This window comes from Balaenoptera borealis (genome assembly GCF_965194805.1).
Source record: "Balaenoptera borealis genome assembly, chromosome: 12".
In the NCBI taxonomy this organism is placed as follows: Eukaryota; Metazoa; Chordata; class Mammalia; order Artiodactyla; family Balaenopteridae; genus Balaenoptera; species Balaenoptera borealis.
The window spans coordinates 19696824-19721952 of record NC_138869.1 but is presented as its reverse complement, the minus strand read 5'-3'; positions in this window follow the sequence as shown (position 1 = coordinate 19721952).

Sequence of the window (25129 nt, the reverse complement as noted above, 5' to 3'; positions counted from 1 at the left end):
AATAAATTTTAAAAATCTATATAACAGAATAATAATAAATATTTCTACTTAATGCATTACATATTGTCTTTTAGCTCATACTTTTTACTTTTTAAAATTTTTCTAAAGCAAAGATGAATCAAATATATAACTCTTTAATGTAAAAGGCATTTACAACAAGAGCAATATTGATGAGGAAAAATACAGGTGAATTCGTTCAAAATGCATTAATTTCAGAACTGGTTCTGAAAGGGCTAATTGTTAAGTCTTTTTATACATATGTTGTGTTCACAGGTGGTAGATGTGGCTTTAATCAAAAAGGACCACATGCAAAGCATTATGGATTCTCTGCCAGAATGAGTTTGTATGGCCATAGTAATAGCTGAAGCATTAAATTCAGTTAAAGTATTTCAACAAGGAGGCCATTAAACCGAGGTTGCTCTAATGCCTCAGTAGCCTATGTAAGCAAACCAAACCTAAGCCAGAGTCAGTGCACATGAATCTTAGAAAACGAAACTTAAGAACAACCAATCACAAACAGCCAACCGGGATTCCCAAATAAGGCAACCACTTAAGCTATAAGCAATTAAATAATTGCAGCGTCTTCGCTATAAAAACCGTGTCCCCAGGGACTTCCTTGTGGTCCAGTGGTTAAGACTCCTCGCTCCCTATGCAGGGGGCCTGGGTTTGATCCCTGGTCAGGGAACTAGATCCCACCTGACTCAGCGAAGATCCCTCATTCAGCAACGGAGATCCCGCGTCAGAGAAATAAATAAATAAATATTTTTTTAAAAAAAACAAAAAAAAACCCCGTGTCCCCAGAATTGAAGCATTAAATACCTTGCCCAAGGGTTGCCATGATACAAAATCAGACAGTCTGTCTCCAGAGCATTCTTCTGCTATTATTACTTGTCTATATTAAAGTTGGGGGATTTTGAGAAAAGACACTTTTTATTATCCTTAAGGATTGTTCCTCTTACTTCTTATAGCTGGGCACACTATACCTTCAAGAGTTTTGTGCGCGTGTGCATGAGTAAAACAGCTTGAAACAGTAAGGCTGTCTGTTTGCCATTCGGTGGTATGCGAAATCAGCTGGCTATCTTGGTCTAGTAGCTGAGACACAGGTGCTCATATTACAAATAAATAGTGCACAGATTTAATGGGCATTTAAGTTAGCAGGCAGTAGGAAGAAAGGAAGAAAGATGGGCACACTATAAATTGAACATATTCACCCTTAGCAGAGGTCGCTGTTTTCTGGAGTTATGGGTTAGTGGAATAAGGCTGCTATTCTTTTTGATGTAGGAGAGATTGCCTCTGTCTTTTTCTTTTTTAAAGTCTTTACTTTTTAAGAGCATCTTTAGGTTTGCATCAAAATTGAGAGGGAGGTACAGCGATTTCCCTTATACCCCCTATCCCCACACATGCATAGCCTCCTCCATTGTCAACATCACTCACCAGAATGGTACAGTTTTTACCAAGGGTGAACCTACATGGACACATCATGATCACTCAAGGTCCATAGATTACTTTAGGGTTAACTCTTGATGTTTATATTCTATGGATTTGGACAAATTTATAATGACATATATCCATTATTATAATGTCATACAGAGTATTTCCACTGCCCTAAAAATCAGTGCTCTGCCTATTCACCTCTCTCCTCCCCAGCCCCCCAGCTCCTGGCAGCAACTGATCATTTTATTGTCTCCATAGTTTTGCCTTTTCCAGAATGTCCTATAGGTGAAATCGTACATGCAGCCTTTCAGATTGCTTTCTTTCACTTAGTAATATGTATTTAAAGTCCCTCCATGTCCTTTCATGGCTTATAGCTCATTTCTTTTTAGTGCTGAATAATATTCCAGAGTCTGGATGTACCACAGTTTATTTTTCCATTTACCTACTGAAGAACATCATGGTTGTTTCCAAGCTTTGGCAATTATGAAAAAGGTGATGTAAATATTCATGTGCAGGTTTTTGGATGGACATAAGTTTTCAACTCCTTTGAGTAAATACTAAGGATTTTGATTGCTGGATCGTATGGTAAGAGTATGTTTAGTTTTGTAAGAAGCATCCAAACTGTCTTCTGATCTCTGTCTTTCTTAATGTATTTGTAATTGTACAAAAACATGCGAAACAACTCAGCCAAAAAATGAACAACCTGGACTAGAAAATGGACAGAGAATCTGAATAGACATTTTTTCCAAAGAAGATATGAAGATGGCCAAAAGGTATATGAAAAGATGCTCAACATCACTAATCATCAAGGAAATGCAAATCAAAACCACAATGAGACATCACACTTATTAGAATGGCTATTATCATAGCCAAAAGGTATATGAAAAGATGCTCAACATCACTAATCATCAAGGAAATGCAAATCAAAACCACAATGAGACATCACTTCACACTTATTAGAATGGCTGTTATCAAAAAAACAAGAAATAATGAGTGTTGGCAAGGATGTAGAACAAGGAAATTTCATGCACTCTTGTTGGGAATGTAAATTGGTGCAGCCACTATGGAAAACCGTATGGAGGTTCCTCAAAAAACTAAAAACAGAACTACCATATGATCCAGCAATTCCGCTTCTGGGTATTTATCCAAAGAAAACAAAAACACTAGTTCTAAAAGATATACGCTCCCCCCCCCCACCATGTTCATTGCAGAGTTATTTATGATAGCTAAATGGAAATGTGTCCATCAATGAATGGAGAGAGGATTGATATATATATATATATATATATATATATATATATATATATATATATATATACACACATATATATATGTATATATATATATATCACAATAAATGTCAGACAAAGAAAGACAAATATTGTGTGATCTCAGTTATATGTGGAATCTAAAAAACAAAACAAACAAGCAAGCAAAGAAACAAAACAGGGGCTTCCCTGGTGGCGCAGTGGTTGAGAATCTGCCTGCCAGTGCAGGGGACACGGGTTCGAGCCCTGGTCTGGGAAGATCCCACATGCCGTGGAGCAACTAAGCCCGTGAGCCACAACTACTGAGCATGCGCGTCTGGAGCCTGTGCTCCGCAACAAGAGAGGCCACGACAGTGAGAGGCCCGCGCACCGCGATGAAGAATGGCCCCCGCTCGCCACAACTAGAGAAAGCCCTCGCACAGAAACGAAGATCTAACACAGCCAAAATAATTAATTAATTAATTAATTAATTAATAAAAATTAAAAAATTAAAAAAGAAAACAAGTTCATAGATACAGAAAACATACTGGTGGGTGTGGAAAGGTGGGAGTAGGGAGTGGGCAAAATGGGTTAAGAGGGTCAAAAGGTACACACTTCCAGTTATAAAATAAATCATGGGGATATAATATACAGCATGGTGACTATATTTAATAATACTGTATTGCATATTTGAAAGTCACTAAGGGAGTAGATCTTTAAAGTCCTCCTCACAAGAAAAAAAATGGAAAAAAAAATTTGTAACTATATACGGTGACAGATGTTAACTAGACTTATTGTGGTGATCATTTCACAAGGTACAGAAATTAACAAATTTTAATGTTGTACACCTGAAACTAATGTTATATGTCAGTTATATCTCACTCAAAAAAAATTGGCATAAAAGTATATATTAAGAAAATTATGAAATTTTATTAAGGGACTTAAACAAGAAAGCACTTTTATTTTCTTGGCTGTGAATTCTATTATTTGTTTACTTTAAATAATATATGAGTTTTACATATAGCTAACAAAATTGCCAAATTATTTTTAATTGAATAAAATGACTTTAAAGATTTTAAAAAGTACAAAAATTCGTCCCTATCTCACAAATTAAAAGAATGTCAAGGTAGAGATGGAGGATAGACTAGCATCTCTTAGAAATTGTTAGTGTCTAATTAGCCCTGAACGGAAATATTTGTGAGACCCACCCCACTGGCGCCTATGACCTTATGGCAATTGGCATGACTTTGGCAGATTAAAGAAAAAGATTTCTGGTTGACAAGGAAACTGAAGTTGGTGAAGACATACTGGCAAGCTACACTATTTCAACCTGCGGGTTAATTCTAAAACTCTCTCACCATCAGTGTAAAATATTTCTTCTATAAATTCCCACATACAAAGAAATGGGAAAGGAAAGGAAACAGCCTTTTTCAGTCAAGGCAATTTGTTAGCATTGCTCAAGTCTGTGCAAGAATCCAAACTAGCACTTTTGTGAAATGTCTTCTAATATATTCAAATTAGTTCTTCCAAATCCTCATGTTCTTTCTGAGTTGATTTAGTTGCACATTGCTCCTGGGAAAAAACCAGGAGGAGGGTTTGTGAACCGCATACATCTGTAATCCAAATGATAGCAATTTAGTGTGAAATGTTTGACAAATATTGGCAGGCTGATTATTTACCAAAAGCGATTACTGCTTTTGGATCAAAAGGAGACAATCTATTAATTAAATTGGAAGACAAAGGCTTCATTACCCTGCTATTATTAAAATGTGAGTAACCACCTGTTTTCTTGCATTTTAATCAAATCCAAGGTTCTCATGAAGAATAACAAAGCATTGTAATCAAACTGCAACAAAATGGGAATTGGATAGTTCTATATGTGCCCTATAAATTATAAAATATTTGATATGATAGAAATGTGAAAGCTTACTTTGTGATGGCTATTTACATACTTACATGCAAGAATTATTAGCTAAAAAAAATTATTTAATTTCCAAAAGCCATCATCTGTTCTTACTTTTAATCCATTTTGACTGAATAGTATAATGAAAATTTATTCCACACCTAGGACAGTCCTGTAAAAACTTGACAGGAATAAATTTATTTAATCCTCAGAACAGCTGTGTGAAGAGCAATATTATTACCCTCACTTTTGCTGATGATGAAATTTAGGCGAATGGTAATTAAGTAACTTGTCCCAGGTCACACAGAAGTAATTTTCAGAGAAGGGGTTACAAACCCTGCCAGTTTGACTCTACGATTTCACTCTTGACTTCAAGCAAAATGTGTTATGCATTCAACAAATATTGAATGAGTTCAGTTGCTATTTTCTGAACATGGAATGGGGAATGACAATTGTTAAACTCACTACTGAAGACTCTTTAAACCTCTTTTGTCAACATAATAGTTTGTTTTTTTAAAACTGAAAACTATTTTATTAGGTTATTGCCTGTACAATGACATCTCAAAGATTTAACAGGGAAAACAGTTGAATACAAGGGTATTTAAGTTTCACAAATGATCGACGATAGTAGAGGGTGGATACTGGGCTAGCTAGTCTTACTCCTTTTTTCCTGAACACTCAGTTCTTAAGAAGACATCGATCTCCTGTAAGCCAACAACTAGAATGTGATTCAGGGAAAATCGTAGTGAAGCACTCTCAGCAGCATTCTAAAGAAATCATATCCTAATAGGAAGGTAACTTGAAAATGCACTGTCCAGAATTTCCCTCATGCCACATTTAATCTCTAATATCTTTGATGAACCCATCTGGTCAATGAGAGCACTTCATAGTATGGCCCATTCTTCTTTGAATAGTCCTAATTTTAAAGTATTTCTTAAATGAAGCCAAAAGCCCCTCCCTTTAGTTTCTACCTGTGGTGGAGAAATTCTAAGATGTTCTCCATCTTGCCTTCCTCCTAGTATTCATACCCTCATTGTAATCTCCTCCCTCGAGTGTAGGTGCGGCCTGTAACCTCTAACCAAAAGAATTCAGAAACCATGATGGGATGTCTCTTCTGTGGTTATGGCATATAGGATTGTAATATTCGTCTTGCTAGAAGCCTCTCTCCCTTACTGGCTTTGAGGAAGCAGGCTGCCAGGTTGTGGGTAACATTATGGAGAAGGCCACATGGTAGACTTTACCAACAGCCCACAGGAAATCAAGGTCCTCAATCCAGCATGCTGAAAGGAACTGACTTTTGCCAACAAACATGATCTTGGAAGCAGATCCTTCCCCTTTGAGCCTTGAAATGAGACCCCACTCCTGCCCGGCACCTTCAGTGTAATAATAGTTTGTGAGAGACCCTAAAGCAGAAGATCCAGTTAAGCTGTGCACAGATTCCTGATACACAAAAACTGTGAGATAATAAATGTGTGTTGTTTTGAGCCACTGAGTTGGTGGTAATACTGTTATGCAGCAGTAAATAACTAATGAACTACACATCGTTATTTGAATGTTAATTCCCCTTAGAAGCTTCATGAATAATAATTAAATTATATTAGTATTGTTAGTTTTACTACAGTAATGATAGAGACTGCCCTTTATTGACTACCTACTGTCCCAGACACTTTCACTTCACTAAGTTATTTACACAGATTACCTCATTCATCTTTATAACAACCTTCTAAGAAAGGCTTTACTATTTCCAGTTTAAGACTCTCAGGCTCAGAGGATGTAAGCAACTTGCCCAAGGTCACACAGCTAGTGTGTAAGGGAACTGCATTCAAAGCCAAGGTGCACTGCTTTTTTCACTGTGCCACCCTGCTTGCTATTTCTTTTTTTTTATATTTATTTATTTATTATTTTATTTATTTATTTTGGCTGTGCCAGATCTTCATTGTGTCATGCGAGATCTTTAGTTGCGGCATGTGGACTCTTAGCTGCAGCATGCATGTGGGAATCTAGTTCCCGGACCAGGGATTGAACCCAGGCCCCCTGAATTGGGAGTGTGGGGTCTTACCCACTAGACCACCAGGAAAGTCCCCATGACGTGTTTTTGAGTTATTTTATTTCCCTTTACCTTCCTCTCAGTGTTTTCAAGTTTTTTGTTTTTTTTTAAAATTTTTATATCCCACTCACAATGTGGTTCTTCACGAACACATAAAATTAAAATATTCTCTGTAAAGCTAATAGAAATAACTTTCCCAAATCACAGTGAAAGTCATTTCCCTTTTAAAAATTGACATCAAGTTGACATTGAGTAAAGAAAGTGAACACGAATAATATGATTAATAAATTTTATAGGATTAATAAGTATATCTAGATATTTTTAACTCTAAAAAGAGACATAACACATATTTTTAAACACAGGAACCAAAAAATGCTCACGTATTAGGTCAAACATAAAAGTCTCAATACAGTCTCCGAAGCAGAAATTATATAGCTTAAATAATCGAATCAAGAGGTAATGAAGTTAGACAGGTAGGAATTAAAGAATACCCAAACATCATTCCTTGAAAGACTGTAACAAGCCACACTTCTAAATAAGCCTTGAAAAGAGAATATGAAATATAGGTATAGATAGATCTTCCTTGATTTATGATGTGGTTACATTCTGATACACCCCTGGAAAGTTGAAACTCCAGTGAGACAAATGCATTTAATACACCCAACCAACCAAACATCATAGTTTAGCCTAGCTTACATTAAATAGGCTCAGAACAATTACGTTAGCCTATAGTTCGGCAAAATCGTCTAACACAAGGCCTATTTTATAATAAATTGTTGAATATCTCATGGAATTTATTGAACAACGTACTGAAAGTGAAAAACATGGTTGTATGGGTGCAGACGGTTGTGAATGTATGGGTTACTTCCCCTTGTGATCGCGTGGCTGATGGGCAACGTGGCTGCCGCTTCCGTCCAGCATCACCAGAGTATCATGTTGTATATTGCTAGCCTGGGAAAAGAGCAAAATTCCACGTACAGTTTCTACTGAACACCTGTTGCTTTTGCACCATTGTAAAGTCAAAGAATTGGAAGTTGAACCATTTTAAGTTGGAGACTTTCTCATAACTGCAGATGGTTTAGAAATGTAAAGTTTTAAGAACACTACATTAGGCCCTGCAGAATGAAGCCAAGGTGACATCAGGAGAAACACTTATAAACTTAAGAGCAAACACAGATAATAGAAAAAATTAAAAAATAAATGAAGTAAGCATACAGTTCAAGAAGGTAGGAGAACAACAAAGGATAATCAAACAAATGGGGGGGATGCATTAATAAACGAAAAAGCAAAAATTAATTACACTGTGTAAAATGGGCTATCCCAAAAAGAATATGAGACAACAGCTGCACATTGACAAAGAAAAAATACCAAATATCTCCAGCCAGCTACTGAATTTGCTGGTGCCATTGGTCACATTTCCGTGAGATTTCAGGATATTGCTGTCCTATTTCTTCTACACAAAAGCAAGTATGGTGACCCCTCAGCTGGTATTTCTTGTCATATTTTAATATCAACATATGAGGAAAGCTTAGAAAACAAGTGTTCTCTGTGTTAATTACTTTTAAACCCTGGGGATTTCAGTTGCTAAAGCCCTTTCATCATTATCAGCCATGAAAATTAGCGTTCAGAAAGAATTTTGAAAACCAATCTTTCTTAAGTTTGACAATTGGAAATTGGAAAAAGAATTTTTAAAAATCGTTGATCCGAAGATGTTTCCACAAAATACACTGGTGATATTAAATTCTTTCGTGGGTCTATTTCCTTTCTCAAAACATCTTTCTTTGAGCCTTTTTTCCTAAGGAGACATTTCACTTTAATATGGAAGTCATATTGTGTCTCATCTAGAATATTTGCAGACGATTGTCTTCATGTATCAGGAAGCACATATTTAAAGAGTTGCCAGCATTTCAGCTTTCCTTGTGAAGCATAAGTATTCATCCTACTAGTTAAGGTTTATATTACCCTGTAGCAAAGCAATTTATCATAACCCTACATCAGCAACTTCTTTGATTATTAAGATTCTCTTGCAGAGGTACACTTAGGAGCATACCAAGCTGCTATTTAATGAATTTGCTTTATTATTTGACCTGTAGTGCAGGGAAACTATATATTAAGACATATGATTTGAAAACAGTGATGGAAGATGCAGAACCAGATTAATTACGTTAGTACCAGGGAACACCTTACCAGAATTTAACATAGTACATATGACATGCAAACAACCCCTAAGAAGCAATAGCGTGAATCATTTTTTCTCCTTTAGAAATGATTTTTATTCCCCAAATTCAGGCTGCTCTAACATGGTAATTTTGTGAAGCTCCAGAACCATCAGTTCAATCTTGAATAGTAATTATAATGAAGGGGATGTGTAATTGACTCAAGTTACTAATGACCACTCTCTTCCAAGTTGTTCAAATGTATTTCAATGAATATTTATTAAGCATTCTTCTGTCGATCTAACACTGTGCTGGTTTCCTTCAGAGATGTCAAAGAAGTTCATACAGTACTTCTGGCTTCAAGGAGTTTGCAGTCTAGTTGGATAGGGAAGATTTGCCCATGTAAACTAAAAGACAACCACATAAGGAAGAAAGTAATGAAATAGCAAAATGTAATGGGAAGTTAAGAAAAGAATGATCAGAGAATGCAAAATATCCATCGTCCACAGGGGCCTTGGCAAGTAACCTAAAGAATAAAGCAGATGCAGTCCTTGGACATGGAGAGTAGGGCAGGAGGGGGGATGCAGGTAGGAGCTGGGAAAAGGGGAACTGCTGTAAACTCAAGACCACAATATCCATCTGAAGGAAGTGTCTACAAGCAATTCTGCTTCACTCAAATTGTTGCCTTTTGAGAAAGAGGATCAGTGTTGCCAAGACTGTGATTTTTCACGACCCACAGGATATCCTGATTTTTATGTGAAAGTTCTCAATTTTAATATTCAACTAAAGCTTTTTTTCCCTTAGTTCTAGCCAGTCAACAGTGAGTCTATAGACAATGAAGAACAAATAATTTCTGATTTATATGATAGCCATAGGTAGAGAGAATGCATGCTCCTTGAGGTTGGTATTTAGCAAACTGATCTGAAGGCCCCAACCATGCTCATTATCAAGTACTGTTTATCCCAAGGAGGGTGAGGCTCTATAGACATTTGTGTAAAAGGGATGTAAGTGTGTGTAGGGCTAGTTTTTGGCCTAATAGGGCTTTACCTCTCTTTTCACTATCCTTCGCACCCATGGTGCCTCTACAACTAAGATGTTGGTACAAATGACTGTATATTTCCATATGAACAAAAATACCTTATAAGAGCGGTGGTCATCAACTTTTGCTGCATACTAGAATCACCTGGGAATTTTTAAACAATTCTAATGACTAGGATATACCCTTTATCAATTATATCAGAAACCCTAGGGTGAGGCCCAGCCATCAATATTAAAAGCTTTCCAGATGATTCCAATTACAATCATGTGGAAGAACAGGTGATTTAATACCAGCGGTACTTAACTTTGCTGCACATCAAAGTCACCTGGAGAGCTTTTAAAACCTCAAATGCTCCGGTCATACCCTATATCAGTATATAGTGCTACATAACAACGCATCCTGCAACTTAGGGTCTTAAAATGAAAACATATTTGTTTGCAGTTTGAACTGGGCCCAGCCACCTGGTTCTTCTATTCCGCTCACCTATGGTCATTCGCGTAGTCATCTGGCTGAATGACTGAATGTGGCCTCACTAACATGCCTGGCGTTTGGCAAATCATCAGGCAAGGGAACCTCATTTCCCCTTTGTGTGGCGTCTCTAATAGCCTCATTTGGGTTTATTCACAATATGATCTCAGGTTGCCAAAAATAGCCAAAAAGAGCAAGCCCTAATGTGCAAGTCTTTCTAAGTCACTCTTTGTATCGTACTCCTATTAATCTATTGGACAAAACATGCCACAACATGAAGGCTGGATTTTAAGGGGGAAGAAATAAACTCCACCTCTTGATAGGTGGAGTGGCAAATAGTCCTCCATAGGGGCATGGGAGATTGTGAAAGCCGTCTTTGAGAACAATCTACAATACCTCTCATTCCAATTGAATCAGAATTTCTGGAGGTAGAACACAGGCAATGATATTTAAAGAAACACTTTAGGTAACTCCAATGTGCCACCGAGTTGAGGACCAGTGATTCTGACTTGTTCAACTGCAGATTTGTGAACCTCATCCCCAGAGAGATTGATTTAATACCTCTGTAGTAGGGGGGCCGACACTTTGCAATTTTAATAAACTCCCTGGTGATACTGATGCTACAAGTCCTTCCTCTACATTTGGAGTACATTAATTTAAGCCATAGTGCAAAATTATATTAAAAAGCTCTCTACTCATTTTTTCAGATCTCTCTTCCTAGTTTGTCAGTTCAACTACCAATGGGAACTGTTGAACTTCCCATACCATACACTGGGACCAATCTTGCCCAATGTTGTGGGGAAGGATAAGAAGTCCAAGTCAGCAGCTTAAAATTGAACATCATGGAATCCTCGATCCAATTTCTACTGTAAGCTCTTGCCTTGTTGCTTATAACTCACTGCACAACCCCCTCCCCTTTATATTACCACTTGGGATCCTACATTGAGGTTGTATTATTCTCGGTATAGCTGATCCTTACCTCTCTTTCCAGTCTAGGAACTGGGATCTCGCATTGTTCCCCAAGTTCATTCAAAGAACTAAGCCTTCCGTTCGCTCTTGGCATTCTTCCTGCTGTCTACCGAAAGATTCATGGACACAACCCGCCAACTTTATATTGTATTTGCGTTCTGGATTTCTTCCCTGCATGCTGATGGTCTCTCACTGTGCTGGCTATTTTCCATTTCCATCCTGAGAATCATATTTTCTCCTCCTCTGCTCTGTGCCTGTCTGGGGTGGGTGACTGTTTATGCACTGCATCCCCTGGGCTTTCTTGCTGGCTGGCTTCCTGTACCTCCATGGTTCTCAGAGTAGGGTCCCTATACCAGCCACATCACCATCATGTGAGAAGCAGTGCCACAGGGTTTGAGTGGTGGCGGGCACTGGCAGCAGACCTACATACATACAGAGAGAGTAGTAGGTTTCTTTTTTCTGTGCTTGCTTGTTTGTTCGGGCTGCATTTTTTTCCAGAGGCTGCTTGCCTCCATAATTACAGCTCTTGTCTTCTGTTGCTGCACAGTTATATCTGACTCTTATCTTATTCCTCCTCCCCTCAGCTCGAGCTCAAATGTGCTAATGGTGTCCTACCATTGCCAGGCTCTAGGCCTGAACATCCACTGTGGTTTCCTTTAACCTGTCTATACATCTGTAAATAGTTCCTTCCTTACCTTATCTGATTGGACTCTGCTTCCTACTGGAACCTTCAGATAATGTTACCTATAGATTTCTGTTCCCTAGTCTTCCTTGCCCTGACCTATACCAGACCATGATGGGTCATGGAGTTGGAATAAATGTCATTTACTTAAATGTCTGGTTTCTTACAGAGGCAATATCAAGAGCAGAAAGGCATTTCAGGTCATGACACCAGGAATTCAGGGCTCTCCTTCAAGTTCTTGAAATCTCAGTGTACAGGCCACTTCTCATTTAGTGCATACATACAAAATTATCTATGTGTATGCATAATGCATGAGCAGTGTGCAGGCGTGCATGCCAAAAAAAAAGGGTGGGGGGGAGGGAAAAAAATGCTCTTTTGGCAAAATGAGAAATGAAACCCTGAAAATCTCCTGGCACCTACTTCAGATGTCAGAATACATTTGTCAGAGAAACAATAGAATCTGGTTTGAAGAGCTCTTCTGTTTGGGGGAAAAAAAAGTGAGATTTAGCAAGAATATGAACTAGTTCATAAACCCAACTGGATGTTAATGCAGACGGTTTTCTTCCAAGTTCAGTGATCTTGCCTGTCCAGCAATGTTGTGCTTGGTTTGTTTGTTTGTTTGTGTTTTAGTCCATCCGGGCTGCTATAACGAAATACCACAGATTGGATAGTTTATAAGCAACAGAAATTTTTGTCTTGCAGTCCTGGAGGCTGGAAATAGTAGATCAGGGTGCCAGCATGCCAGGTAAGGACCCTCTTCCAGGTCTCAGACTTCTCATAGTAGCCTAATGTGATGGAAGGAGGGAGGGAGCTTTCTGGGGCCTGTTTTAAAGGGCACTAATTCCATTCATGAGGGCTTCACCTTCAAGACCTAACCACCTTCCAAAGACCCCACCTACTAATACCATCACCTTGGGCATTATGTTTTCAACATACGAATTTTAGGGGAATACAAACATTGCATCTATAGCAGTTTCTTTTTTTTTTTAATCTTTTCTGTATGAAAGCCTTCAGAAATGGTCAGAGGTAATAATAATAATAATAATAATTATAATAATAATAAACACAGCAGGGTATTTCTCCCAAAGCAGGTCATCAGTGGCAAAAAATGCACTTTGCACTACAAGTAGAGCATAGTCTTAAGCATGTCCAAATTAATCATTAGCATGATTCTAGTTTAGGATCTAAGTAAAGAAGAGTTGTAGGTACAGAAACATGGTCTTGTAAAGTTTCTACAATTAAGCAGACAAGACATTTTATTTCCCTATAAGCACCACGAATACTTACAATGATAGAGACCTTTTCTCCTAAGAATGTTGGACGAAGTTTTTGCAATTATAGATTGCATTTCATTGATAAAGGATCTGAGAGTAGGGAAGGGAAATTCTAGCCGCAAAAATTTAGCAGGAAATGAGAAGCAAAAGAAATTACTATCAGCATATCAAGGACTCACAGCTCTTATAGCCTTGCATATGTTTTTTTCTAAACAATCTATATGTTTTTGTTTTAATTTACCTGGTTATTTATTTTAGTTTTACTCTGCAAATGTTCTTTATGACAATTTTTTTAAAATTTGTAATTGTGCTAAAAAAGAAAATTTACCATTATAACCATTTTTTAAGTGTACAGTTCAGTAATGATAAAGATATTCACGTTGTTGTGCAACCAATCACTAGAACTATTTTATCTTACAAAACTAAAATTCTATACCCACTAAACAACTCTTTATTTCCCTCTCCTCTTGGTGTGTTTTTTAAGTGTGCATGTTGGATATCTTTTTTTTTTTTAATTCATATTTTATGTTCTTGAGTGTTTAACTGTATCATGTGTTATAAATAACCCACCAGAATTAATGTGGATTTAAAGTAAATATTTCTCTCTACTAAGATACATTTATTTTACAAATATTTTTTAAATTTGAACTCTGTGAGACACTGTGTCTGCAGCGGTGAGCAAAGCAGATGCATTCCTTCTCATGATAGGGCAAAATCTGCGAGGCAGTGTGGATCAAAACATCAAGAATAATGATAATAATTATACTGACTGACATAACTGTATAAATAATAATGAGAATAACAACATCGTACACCCCAGGGTTTGTTTTCTCAAATGATGTTAAAATTGTGCCTTTTAAATCCACCCCTGAAATTTATAACGGAACATACCAAGGGTAGACTTTGGCCATATATTTTAATAGTAGTCTCACCTGTTCTAGAGACGTGGCCCCACGTAACTCCCTGATCCACACTATCAATGGCTTCCTTTGGCAGCTCTGCTTTGCAGCGCTGTAGAATTTAAGTTCTGTCTTAGGCCAGGAGGAGTTGAATTGCAGGCAGGCATCATCTCTGCACAGGCATCTAATGGAGCCCAAGGATGTCAACACAATCCTGAGATGACTCACCCCTCTAGTGCCCCTCATATCACCATAGATAATTATTACGTTGCTTGTTCAGACCACATCTCATCTACCTATTGAAAAAAGAAAAAGACAAAACAATCAACAACAAAACCTGTCCTTTGAGATACTTAAGAGCATAGATACTGCAGAGAGACCTCCAGTTTCCCATCCTGGCTTTCACACTTACTAAGTGTGTGACCTTGGGCAAATTATTTAACCCCAGTTTACCAACCTAGGCTTAAGCTAGTTGACATATGCGAAGATCTTAGAATAATTTTTGGTGCACTGTAAGTACCTGGTAGTCTTATAAACACAGCATTAGTATTTGCTACTAGAAGCTCAGCGATTTGGTGAGCTAAACAGCAGTTTGTAGCCAGCGCCTAGACATAAATCACCATGTTCCCTAATTCTCATTCATGCCCACCTACACTCCATTCTGATGTCCAAGTTTACACAGCTTTTCATACCACCTAGATAAAATTGCACTGAGTAGAAAGAAAAAGCTCTTAGCCAGTAATAATATTCATGAGACTAAAAAGAGTTTGAAACTGAGAAGACCAGATGCTATCTTAAAGCCAGACTACTGTCATAGGATGGGCTTTGGAGGAACAACCTGGTAACCAAGCTCACAAACAATGTCTTCATATCTGTTTTCTTCTAGTTACCCCAGGCACTGAGCAAGAAGGTTCTTGAGCTCTGCCACCCTAATTATTCTCTGTAACTATGTCCACTGCATGAACACTGTTACCAGACAGTTTCTTCTGGGTCCAGGCATATCATTCATGATTCTCATCTGCAAGGGATAATATCCCAGATTTCTTCCAGTTGACGTTCCTTTAATTTTAGTAATTCTTTGTATAGCAAAAGGCTGTCACAACACCTGTGACTTCCATATATATATTAATATGATTTCTGTCTTTAGATCTGAATTTAAAACTCATCCTCCAGAAAACCTATGCTAACTCCCCACCTTGGTTAGGTATGGTTATTATATGTTCCTGTAGCCAGCACCCTATACCTCTTCATGGTTTGCATTATTCATTCCACTTACGTCTTCTCATTAGACTCTAAGCTTCATGAGGGTATCAAATTTGCTGGTTTTACTGATCTTTCTTGTGCCCAGGACAACTCTAACTTTGGTCATATTTGCCAATATCTAAAGCTTACTTTAATTCCCATAAAATGCCAGTATTTTCAAGTTTCTTTCCATTATTTTCTTCTTTGATTTTTATTACTACCTAATGTTTATAACCCTTATTTCTAGATTCATTATGTTAGACAGTCCAGATTGTGGTTAATTTTACTATGCAATATGAACTGAATTCAGGCAAGTCTTATAGAATGTTACCTGAAAAAGCTCCAATGGTTTTGCTGTTACATTGTAGTCTAACTTGTTACTTTCCAATACGGGAATCTTGCTTTGGCAGGATCCAAACAGAAAGAACATAAATCCTAATAAAATGTATTCATGGGACTCATTAGTCCAGCTCCCTTGCCTCACTTAAATATATAGTACCTGTTAATTCCTACTAGGTTCTTTCAAGTTGTAAAAGTACCCATGAACTCTTAATGTTGGTTATGTACCACCTCCAAAATTCTTCAAGGTTTATGCCCTAGAACATTTTTACAAGGTAATCATTTCTACAGATGTGAATTTTATTTTACTTTACTTATTTATTTATTTTAACATCTTTATTGGAGTATAATTGCTTTACAATGGTGTGTTAGTTTCTGCTTTATAACAAAGTGAATCAGTTATACATATACATATGTCCCCATATCTCTTCCCTCTTGCATCTCCCTCCCTCCCACCCTCCCTATCGCACCCCTCTAGGTGGTCACAAAGCACCAGCTGATCTCCCTGTGCTATGCGGCTGTTTCCCACTAGCTATCTATTTTACGTTTGGTAGTGTATATATGTCCATGCCACTCTCTCACTTTGTCCCAGCTTACCCTTAGACATGAATTTTTAAAACATTTTATCCTCCTCTTTTATGTGCTTTCCAGAAACTTAGATATAGAATTATTATTATTGTTATCCTTGGAGAGCTAACCATGACATTATATTTTATGTAACTGTTCTTTTGTTTATTAAAAACAAAAATATCAACAATAATAGCGATAGCAATTAGCATTTACCAAGCACTGACTAAGTGTCTAGGATGTATTTGAGCTTTATATTTTTGTATGTAAATTTCATAATAATTCTGTAAAGTATATATCATTATTCCTATTTATACATGAAGAAATTGAACAGCATATGAGCAGATTTACTCAATATGAATTAGTTGGTAAATGAATAAGGATTCAAAACCAATTCTTTCTGGATCCCCAGTTCATGTACTTTCAGTAAGTGCTACCTCAAATGTGTAAAAATTATTTAAAGTTAAAAAGAAAACTTTGCCTGAACACTTTGTAAAAATTCACAAACCACAAAAACAGTGACTTGCTTAGTGAGGACAGAAGTGGGACCGAGTATCCAGATGTGACTCCTATGGTGTCTTTTCACAGAATGGAACGTAGAGACAGGGTTTTTATGCTGTTTTTATGTAGTGCCTGATACGGTCCTACAACTTGACATTTCTTTCTGTATCTATTCTGAACTTAGAAGGATAAGAACATAGGCAACTATAGTTAAGAGAAAAGAATAGGTTTCCCCTTCCTCCGAAAATTGACATGTTAAAATTAATAATAGGTAAAGAAAATCAAAACTCTTGTAATGATATAAGGCAACGACAAAGGTTAAGTTCAGCACTTTGCTAAATGCAAAAAGAAAAACCAGAATTAGGTTAAGAAATCTAATTCTAAAATATTTTGAATTTGAACAAAATCTAAAATATTTTGTTATATAGTTGACATTAGAAGTCATAACAGTTAGGAATCTGTTCAGCTGCAAGATGCAGGAAAACCAGCCAGAAATAGCTTGAAGCAGTTGTTCTAAAGTACGGCTGACATTGGAGTTACCCAGACATTATTTAAAATGACTGATTCCTGGGCCCCAGCCCTCTCTGTTTCTGACGAAATTGGTCTCTTTCAGGGCCATTGCACAGGTATGTTTAAAAAGCTCCCTTAGGCATTCTAATGTCTGCTCGTGTATTATTCTCTATCATTACATAACAAGTTACTTCAAAACTTAGCAACTAAAAACAACAAACTTTTATTATCTCACAGGTCAGACATCTAGGTGCAGCTGAGCTGGGTACCTCTGGCATAGGTTCTCTCCTAAGACTAACCAGGGTGGGGACTTCCCTCGTGGTCCACTCGGTAAGACTCTGCACTTCCAATGCAGGGGCCCCATGCTCGATCCCTGGTCAGGGAACTAGATCCCACATGCATACCACAACTGAGAGTCCACATGTCGCAACTAAAAGATCCCAAGTGCCGCAATGAAGACCCAGCCCAGCCAAAATAAATTAATTAAATAAATATTTTTTTTTAAAAAAAGACTAATCAGGGTGTCAGCTGAGACTGCAGTCATCTCGAGGCTCAAATGGGGGAAAATCTGCTTCTGAGCCCACTCATGTGCTTGTTGGGTAGCGTCATTCCCTGTGGGCTGTTGGCCAGAGACACCAGTGTTTTTCCCAAAGAGCACCTCACAATATGACAGCTGGTTTCTCAAGAGAGCAAGAGAGAGAGCCAAATGGAACTTACTGTCGAGTGTAAACTAATCTTGGAAGTGATATTCCATCACTTTTGACATTTTTCTTTTTTTTTCTTTTGGTGTATTCTGTTTTTGAGAAGCAAGTACCTAGGTCTCACCTACCCTCCAGAGGAGGAGATTACACAAGGATTTGAATACCAGGAAGTGAGATCATTGAGGGACTTCTTAGAAGTAGGCTACCACAACCAGGAATGAGAATTGGCTTAAAGAAAGAGACATTTATCCTTCTCACATAACAAGAAGCCAGAGAGGGCTTCAGTAGCTGAATATTTTCAGGGCTTCCAAGAAAGGAGCAGAATGGCAGTTACATGCTGGCATTTGGTAGGAAGAGGAGAAAGAACAAGAAAAAGAGGGTCTGTGCCAGACATGCCTTTCCCTTTTATTAGGAAAGCAAATACTTTCTCTTAAGTCCCCCTGGAAGACTTCTGTTTATGTCTCTTGGGCCATAACTGGGTCACTTAGACTCTTGTAACTGGAAGTGGAGGCGGGTGGTGGGTATTCATCTCCAACTTCAGTGCGGGAGCAGCAAGGGAGCCTGGGGTTGACTATAGCTTTGGGATACGTGTCATTCGTGTGTGCACAGGGTGCATACATTTCTTTGTATCTTATTCTTTACTGTATCTTAATTGAAGTTTATAAATAAAATTATGAATTCATGCTAGTACAATAAATTTAATATAAAAACTCCTCTGGAGGTCGTATTTCCCATAACGTCAAACTTGTTACAACATACTCATGAACTGGAAAGTAGCAAACAGCTTTGAGCAGCTGAAAGAATTGTATTCAAGTTCATGGAGCTAAATTTATAGAAAATCCCTCAGATCTTCATTTTCAGTTTTATTTATTCCTTTTTTTTTTTCCTTCATAAATTTATTTATTTATTTTTGGCTGTGTTGGATCTTCGTTTATGTGCGAGGGCTTTCTCTAGTTGCGGCGAGCGGGGGCCACTCTTCATCGCGGTGCGCGGGCCTCTCACTATCGCGGCCTCTCCTGTTGCGGAGCACAGGCTCCAGACGCGCAGGCTCAGCAGTTGTGGCTCACGGGCCCAGTTGCTCTGCGGCATGTGGGATCCTCCCAGACCAGGGCTCGAACCCGTGTCCCCTGCATTGGCAGGCAGACTCTCAACCACTGCGCCACCAGGGAAGCCCTATTTATTCCTTTTTAATTCACAAGTGTAACAGGATTAATGAATAATTCATTCGACAGCTTGAAAAATACATTTGCCTCAGTTATTCCCCCACAGGGTAATCTCAACATTTTAGCATTTCATAAAGGAACCTTCATAATCTGGCCACAGCTTTCCTCTATGGCCTTGCTCCCCACCACTTCTTCTACACACTCTTCTCTCCAGCAGCTCACATCCTCTTCTCTACCTCTCTGCTCTCTCTGCCTGCAATGTCCTTCCCAACTCATCTTTCAAGGTCTACATCACATTATACAATCTCAGATGCCTACAGGGACCAGGGAAATAATGCAAATGAGGGGAATGTGCTGGTAGTTACCTGTTAAACACGTAGAAATGACACTTGCAACAAGAGATATGCTTGATTCCATTTTTCTTAATATTTTCTCCATTCTTGATCATTTCTTTGTCTTCTTGTTTTGATAAAAACAGAATGATCTGCTTAATCTCATCACTGCCATGAAGGATATGGCTACAGTACTATCATATCTTCTATTTCCTTAAAAGATTCTTTTTCTAGAGTAATAAGGGATCCAGATTTTAATATGAAGTGTCTCATTTTAAAATCATAGTGTATATATGGATATACTCATTTTCTTATTTTGATGAGGGCAGAGAATATTCTATGTGCCACATTAAATACAACCTCAGTCTGGAGTCAGCCTGCTGACTGCCAGTTTGCAAGCCTAGATCAAAATAATTTCCACCATAGAGTCTTTCCTAAATGCCCAAGCATTCTTAAGCGTTCTCCAGGAGCAGCAGACTGACCTTGAAAATAACACTTTGCATACTACTCTACACCTGTGACCTATATGTAAGCCCTCATCTGGACTGGGATATTTGAGGGCCAAATCTATACATTTTGATTATATTCCCAGCATAGCACATGGAGTTCATCTCAGAGTTGATGCCCTGTAAATACTTGTTGCATTAATACAACCTGAATGAAGAAATGAATCTTTTTTAAAAAGTAGCTGATATGGAGAGGACACTGTCTAATTAGAGAATAAATAAGCTTTGCTTTAGCAACAAAATGCTTGAAAGAGAAATTTCCTGGTTGGACTCCTTGGACAGAAGCACTGGACAGTGGCCCAAGATGCATTCGTTTCACAAGTACGAACTGGAAGTCCGTGAAGCAACAGGCATTCTTCTAGACGCTGGGGACTCAGCAAACAACAAAACCCGAAAAGGAATCTGAGTGAGAAGGGACAGATAAGAAATAAAAGCAACAAATAAAGCAAGTCATCTTTTCTATGCTTATAATGCATGGTTTGGAGAAAAAAAATAAAAGTGGGTTGGAGAGAGATGTAGGGAGAACTTGAGGAAAGGGGTCATTGCAAGTTTCAATAGGATGGTCATGTTAGGTCTCTGTGAGAAAGGCACATTTGAGTAAAAAGCTGAAAGAGATGAGGGAGCCAGCAAGTGGATATCGGGGGAAGAGTGCTCCAGCAGATGGAATAGCAGGTCCTAATCCTGAGGCAAGAGTATGCCTACTCAAAGAACAGCAAGGTGGCTGGCGTGGCTGGAGAGAAGAGAATGGGGAGGTGGGGAGCACATGAAGTTAAAGACTTAACAGCAGGATAAGAAAAAGAGCTTGTGAAGATGTCTTAGGGCACTGAAAGCCATTTTGTGACAAATGTATCCTCTACTCCAAGTTAGATGGAAGCCATTGGAAGAGCAAAAGAGCGATCTATTAGATCTAATAGATCTATGATCTATTGAGATTAGAGTGAATGGGGAAGAGTGGAGCAGGATGACTTCTTAGACAGTGATTGAGGTAATGCAGGCAAATATGATGGTGACTTGAACCAGAGTTGGGGGTCATGGAAGTGAAGAGGTTGATAGAGAACTCTGTTTCCAACCTCATTAGTTTTCTAAAATCAGACCATGCTCTGCAGAGCAATTGGGTCACGATCTAACGTATCAGCTCAGTCCAAGTATATCTTCTCTGCCATCTTTCTAATTTCAGTACAGCCAAAATGGGAATGTAATTGCCTCATCACTTGTTTGCACTGCAGACCATGAAGAGTACTGGGGATTTTCTGATTTTTCTCTTATAATCTATTCTCCACGTTGAAGCCAGGGCGATTCTCTTACAATGCAAATCTGATTATGCCTTCCCTATTTGAAACAGTTTTATATTTTCCCATTCCATACAGGATAAAACAAAACTCCATGTTATGGCCCAGAGGACTCTTTTTAAAACTGGATTCTCATTGCGATGCTAAAACTTCTCAATCTGTACTCCAACAAAGCTGCCCTTTTAGTTCCTTTCATCAAGCTCCCCTCACACCAGGGGCTTACCCATCTTGTTTCTTCTGCCTGGGCTGCTTCTTCACCCTGTTAATTTACTCCCTCGTTTCACATTATCACAGTGCTGTGTTACTCCCTCTGGGACAATTTCACCGAGATTCTTGACCATGGTGTGTATTCTCCTCTTATGGGCTCTGGTACACATGTACCTCTCCCTCACTGCCTATGTCATAGTTGTCATTTGTGTGATGTTTTGATTAACGTCGCCTCTTCCCACCCCCCTCCCCACTAGACCGTAAGCTCCTTGCAGGTAGAGACTGTGTCTGCTTTTCTTCACTATTTATTCACAGCATTTAGCACCATGTCTAGTATATATATGGTATGTATGTATGAATGAGTGAATGAATGAATGCATAACCTGATTGATTTAAAACATAAGCATTACTTATCTTGCTATTTCTCACCATTCAGTGCAATTTGTATTCTTAGAGGCATGAATAAAGAACAATTGCAAGTGTTGATGGTTGCAAATGTGCTGCTGTAAAGCTGGGCTACAAAGACAGCCATTTTGTCCTGTCTGGGGATAAATAGGCATACTCTGAGTAATGGCAATTAGAGCCAGAATTCAGCTAGTGAATCACAGTGACCACCACTTGAATAAACCCACGGTTTGAAATCCTGTCTGTTCCTCCTTTGGAAGCCTGGAGCCTAATGCTTTTGTTTGCCTGTGCTTTCTCCGTGGCACAGTCTGTGAGCCCAGAATGAAAAGATTATTATCTTTAACCAGCATCTCATACTCTTTGATTTTCATCAAGCTTTCCACATTTTTGTGTCAAGAAAGCTGAAAATACATAAGCTGAAAATCTTATATCTAAGATTGATTCAATAACATTTTGCAATTAGTTGCCTTTTAAAAAATTACGTACCAGAGCTTAAAGAAAAATAAAGTCTTGTAACAATTTCATAATGCATTCATTCTTTCTCTTCCAAAACAAACTGATGCCTTTATACATATTTTGACCAAAATGATTTTACACACAGTAAGATAAAATATGTCATCTATTATAAGACCTAAAACAAGATTCCACCATAAATCTTAAAACTTTAAAAATTCTGTCAATATTTGATTACCCAGTTGAAGAAAGATGTCTTGTTTTTAGGCATTCCTCATAAATTCTACCTCATAATTTTCCTATAAACAGGCTGGTGTATTTTTCTATCAAGCAAAGTAAATATATATTTTTATAGGATGTTCGGTCATTATTGAAACCAGACTAATAAATTGAAAAGTTGATGCTGAGAAACCTTACAAGAATAAACATAAGAACAAAGGGAGAAGAAAGTAATGTGCTTCTGCTGGAAGGAGAGATACTGGCGAATACTGATTAGGAAAGTGGTCTGGGAGTTGTTGCAGAAAACCTCTAAAGCATGCAGCTTAATGTGCAACTGCAGTGAAAGGGCACAGAGAATGCTAGATCATATGGCTGAGGAAAGACAATATAAATCAGATTTGGCATCATTAATCTAAGCTCGAGTGTTAATGTCACCTAAACAATTGTTCTCTACTTTGCTCCTGGTCAGGAGAGGCCAAAAAGGAATGCATTTGATGCTGAAATGGCTTAGTAACAAGGCAGCTATAGGAATTTAGTGGTCTGAGGTTGGCAAGTAGGAAAAGAAGAAGATTCACAGCCTGCTGGTAAATGTAGACTAAGATGGGTGTCACTGCCCTTTCTTTTCAGATGGGCCACTGGGAGTTAAATAAATAAGAGATATCATTGAGTTCATATTAAACTGAACCCCAGGCCACTTGGGCGAGACTTGATGGAGACTGCTTCATTCCAGAACACCCTCAGATTTCTACCCTGTCAGTTTAGCCCATCTTTCCCCAGAGGATACTTTGCTGCCTCCCTCGACAAGTATTTCTATTGGTTTGTTGTTCGTTCCTTTATCTACCTCTTGAGTTAACTGGTTTGCTATAAGACCTAAACAAGATAATAAATATGAAATAATTAACACAATTCCTCATCCATATTAAGTGCTCTATTATGTTTTATATACAAACAACTACCCATTCTTACTTTTTTCTTTATCTCATTCCAGTCCATTTTACTCTGGCCACTCTTTCAGTGTATTGTATTGTAGAAGCATAGCTTTCTGAGCTGAGAAAAAGCATGTACTGATAACCTTATCTGCAGATGTGGAAATTGAATCTCAAGGGAAAACATAATGAGCCCAAGATCACACAGTTGGTGTTTATACAAAGACTTTTCTCCCAATTTCCCCAATGCCCAGATTGAATCCTTAGTTCAGGTTTTGTATGTGGGCGGTAAAGACACCAGGTTCTCCCGATTCTGTCTTTGAAGTGTCACACCACCAACCCCCTGCCAACCCCATCTGGCCACCATATCACAATCATGCTTGTATCATTGCGATATCTTCCTAGCTTATTTCCCAGCTCGTCTCTCTCCTCTAATCCATCCTACTCACTACTGAAGGTCACATTTCTGGAGCCATGCCATTTCTGCTGTTGCTCAAATCCTTGCTAGGTTCCCACATCTAAATACATATAAATCCAAACTCCTTTGCCTCTCTTTGAATACTCATCATTGACTGCCTCTCTTCCTGCTACCATTCTTCTCCAACACATTCCTTAAGTCCGGATGGCCCACTGTTCTCAATGTATAATAAACAAGCTACAATTATGCCCATCTGTATGCATTTGCTTAAGTGTTCCCACCAGTGGATTATATTATATATTATATTATATTAATATATTTCTTTCTTATCTAAATTCTATTCATCCTCAATGCAGGTAATTTGGAATTGAAAAACTGAGTGAAAATGCCAGAAAACTCCAGGAAGTTTGCATGGAAAATTCCATGGAATTATGCATCCATATATACAACTATGTATATACTTGTATACAAGCATACGAGCATATGTGTGCTTTCTTTGAATTATTCTTGTTCCGGAAGTAATCTCCATCACCATTTTGTAAATAAAAACTTCATGTGAGTGTAGGTTCAAAACAAAAGAAAAATCAAATCCATTCTTATTTCTAAATTTTTCCTACCTGCAGTGTGAGTTCTTTGATATGATAAAAGTTGTATTTATTTAGCTTGATTCGTTTTTGATAAATCAGAGTTGGCTGTTACCAACACCTTGATATCCTATCTGTGCTTGCAAATTGATTTTTTAATGAATTGGTACAAAGCTTCTTTGAATCCTTCTGATGTCATTACCCTTTTACCTTTGCAAATCTGAGTTGACAGTGCTTCAGGATGCAAAGTAAAACATTCCCTCATTGGACTGGTTGTCTTGTCCATACACAGCCAAAACCATCAACAGGTCACCATAAATCTCCTTTTCTGGGTACTTTTAGCACATAAGCTCTTCCTAGAGTCTTCAGGACTATTTTCATGGTTTGCAGATATTATGCAAAATATCACTATGCAGGGTACATTTGTAAAGTATGCGTTTGATATCATTGGATCTAACATATATAGACAAATCTAAAATGATCTTTAAAGTATTGAAAATATTAAAGTCATTATTGACAGAGACAATTTCACTCCATCTGAAAGCAAATTTTAAAGGTGTAATTTTTTTAAGTTTATAAAATCCTCAAGTGTTATAAAGTGTACTCTGGGATGGTGGACTGACATAGCTGATTATTGAGTCTTTTAATC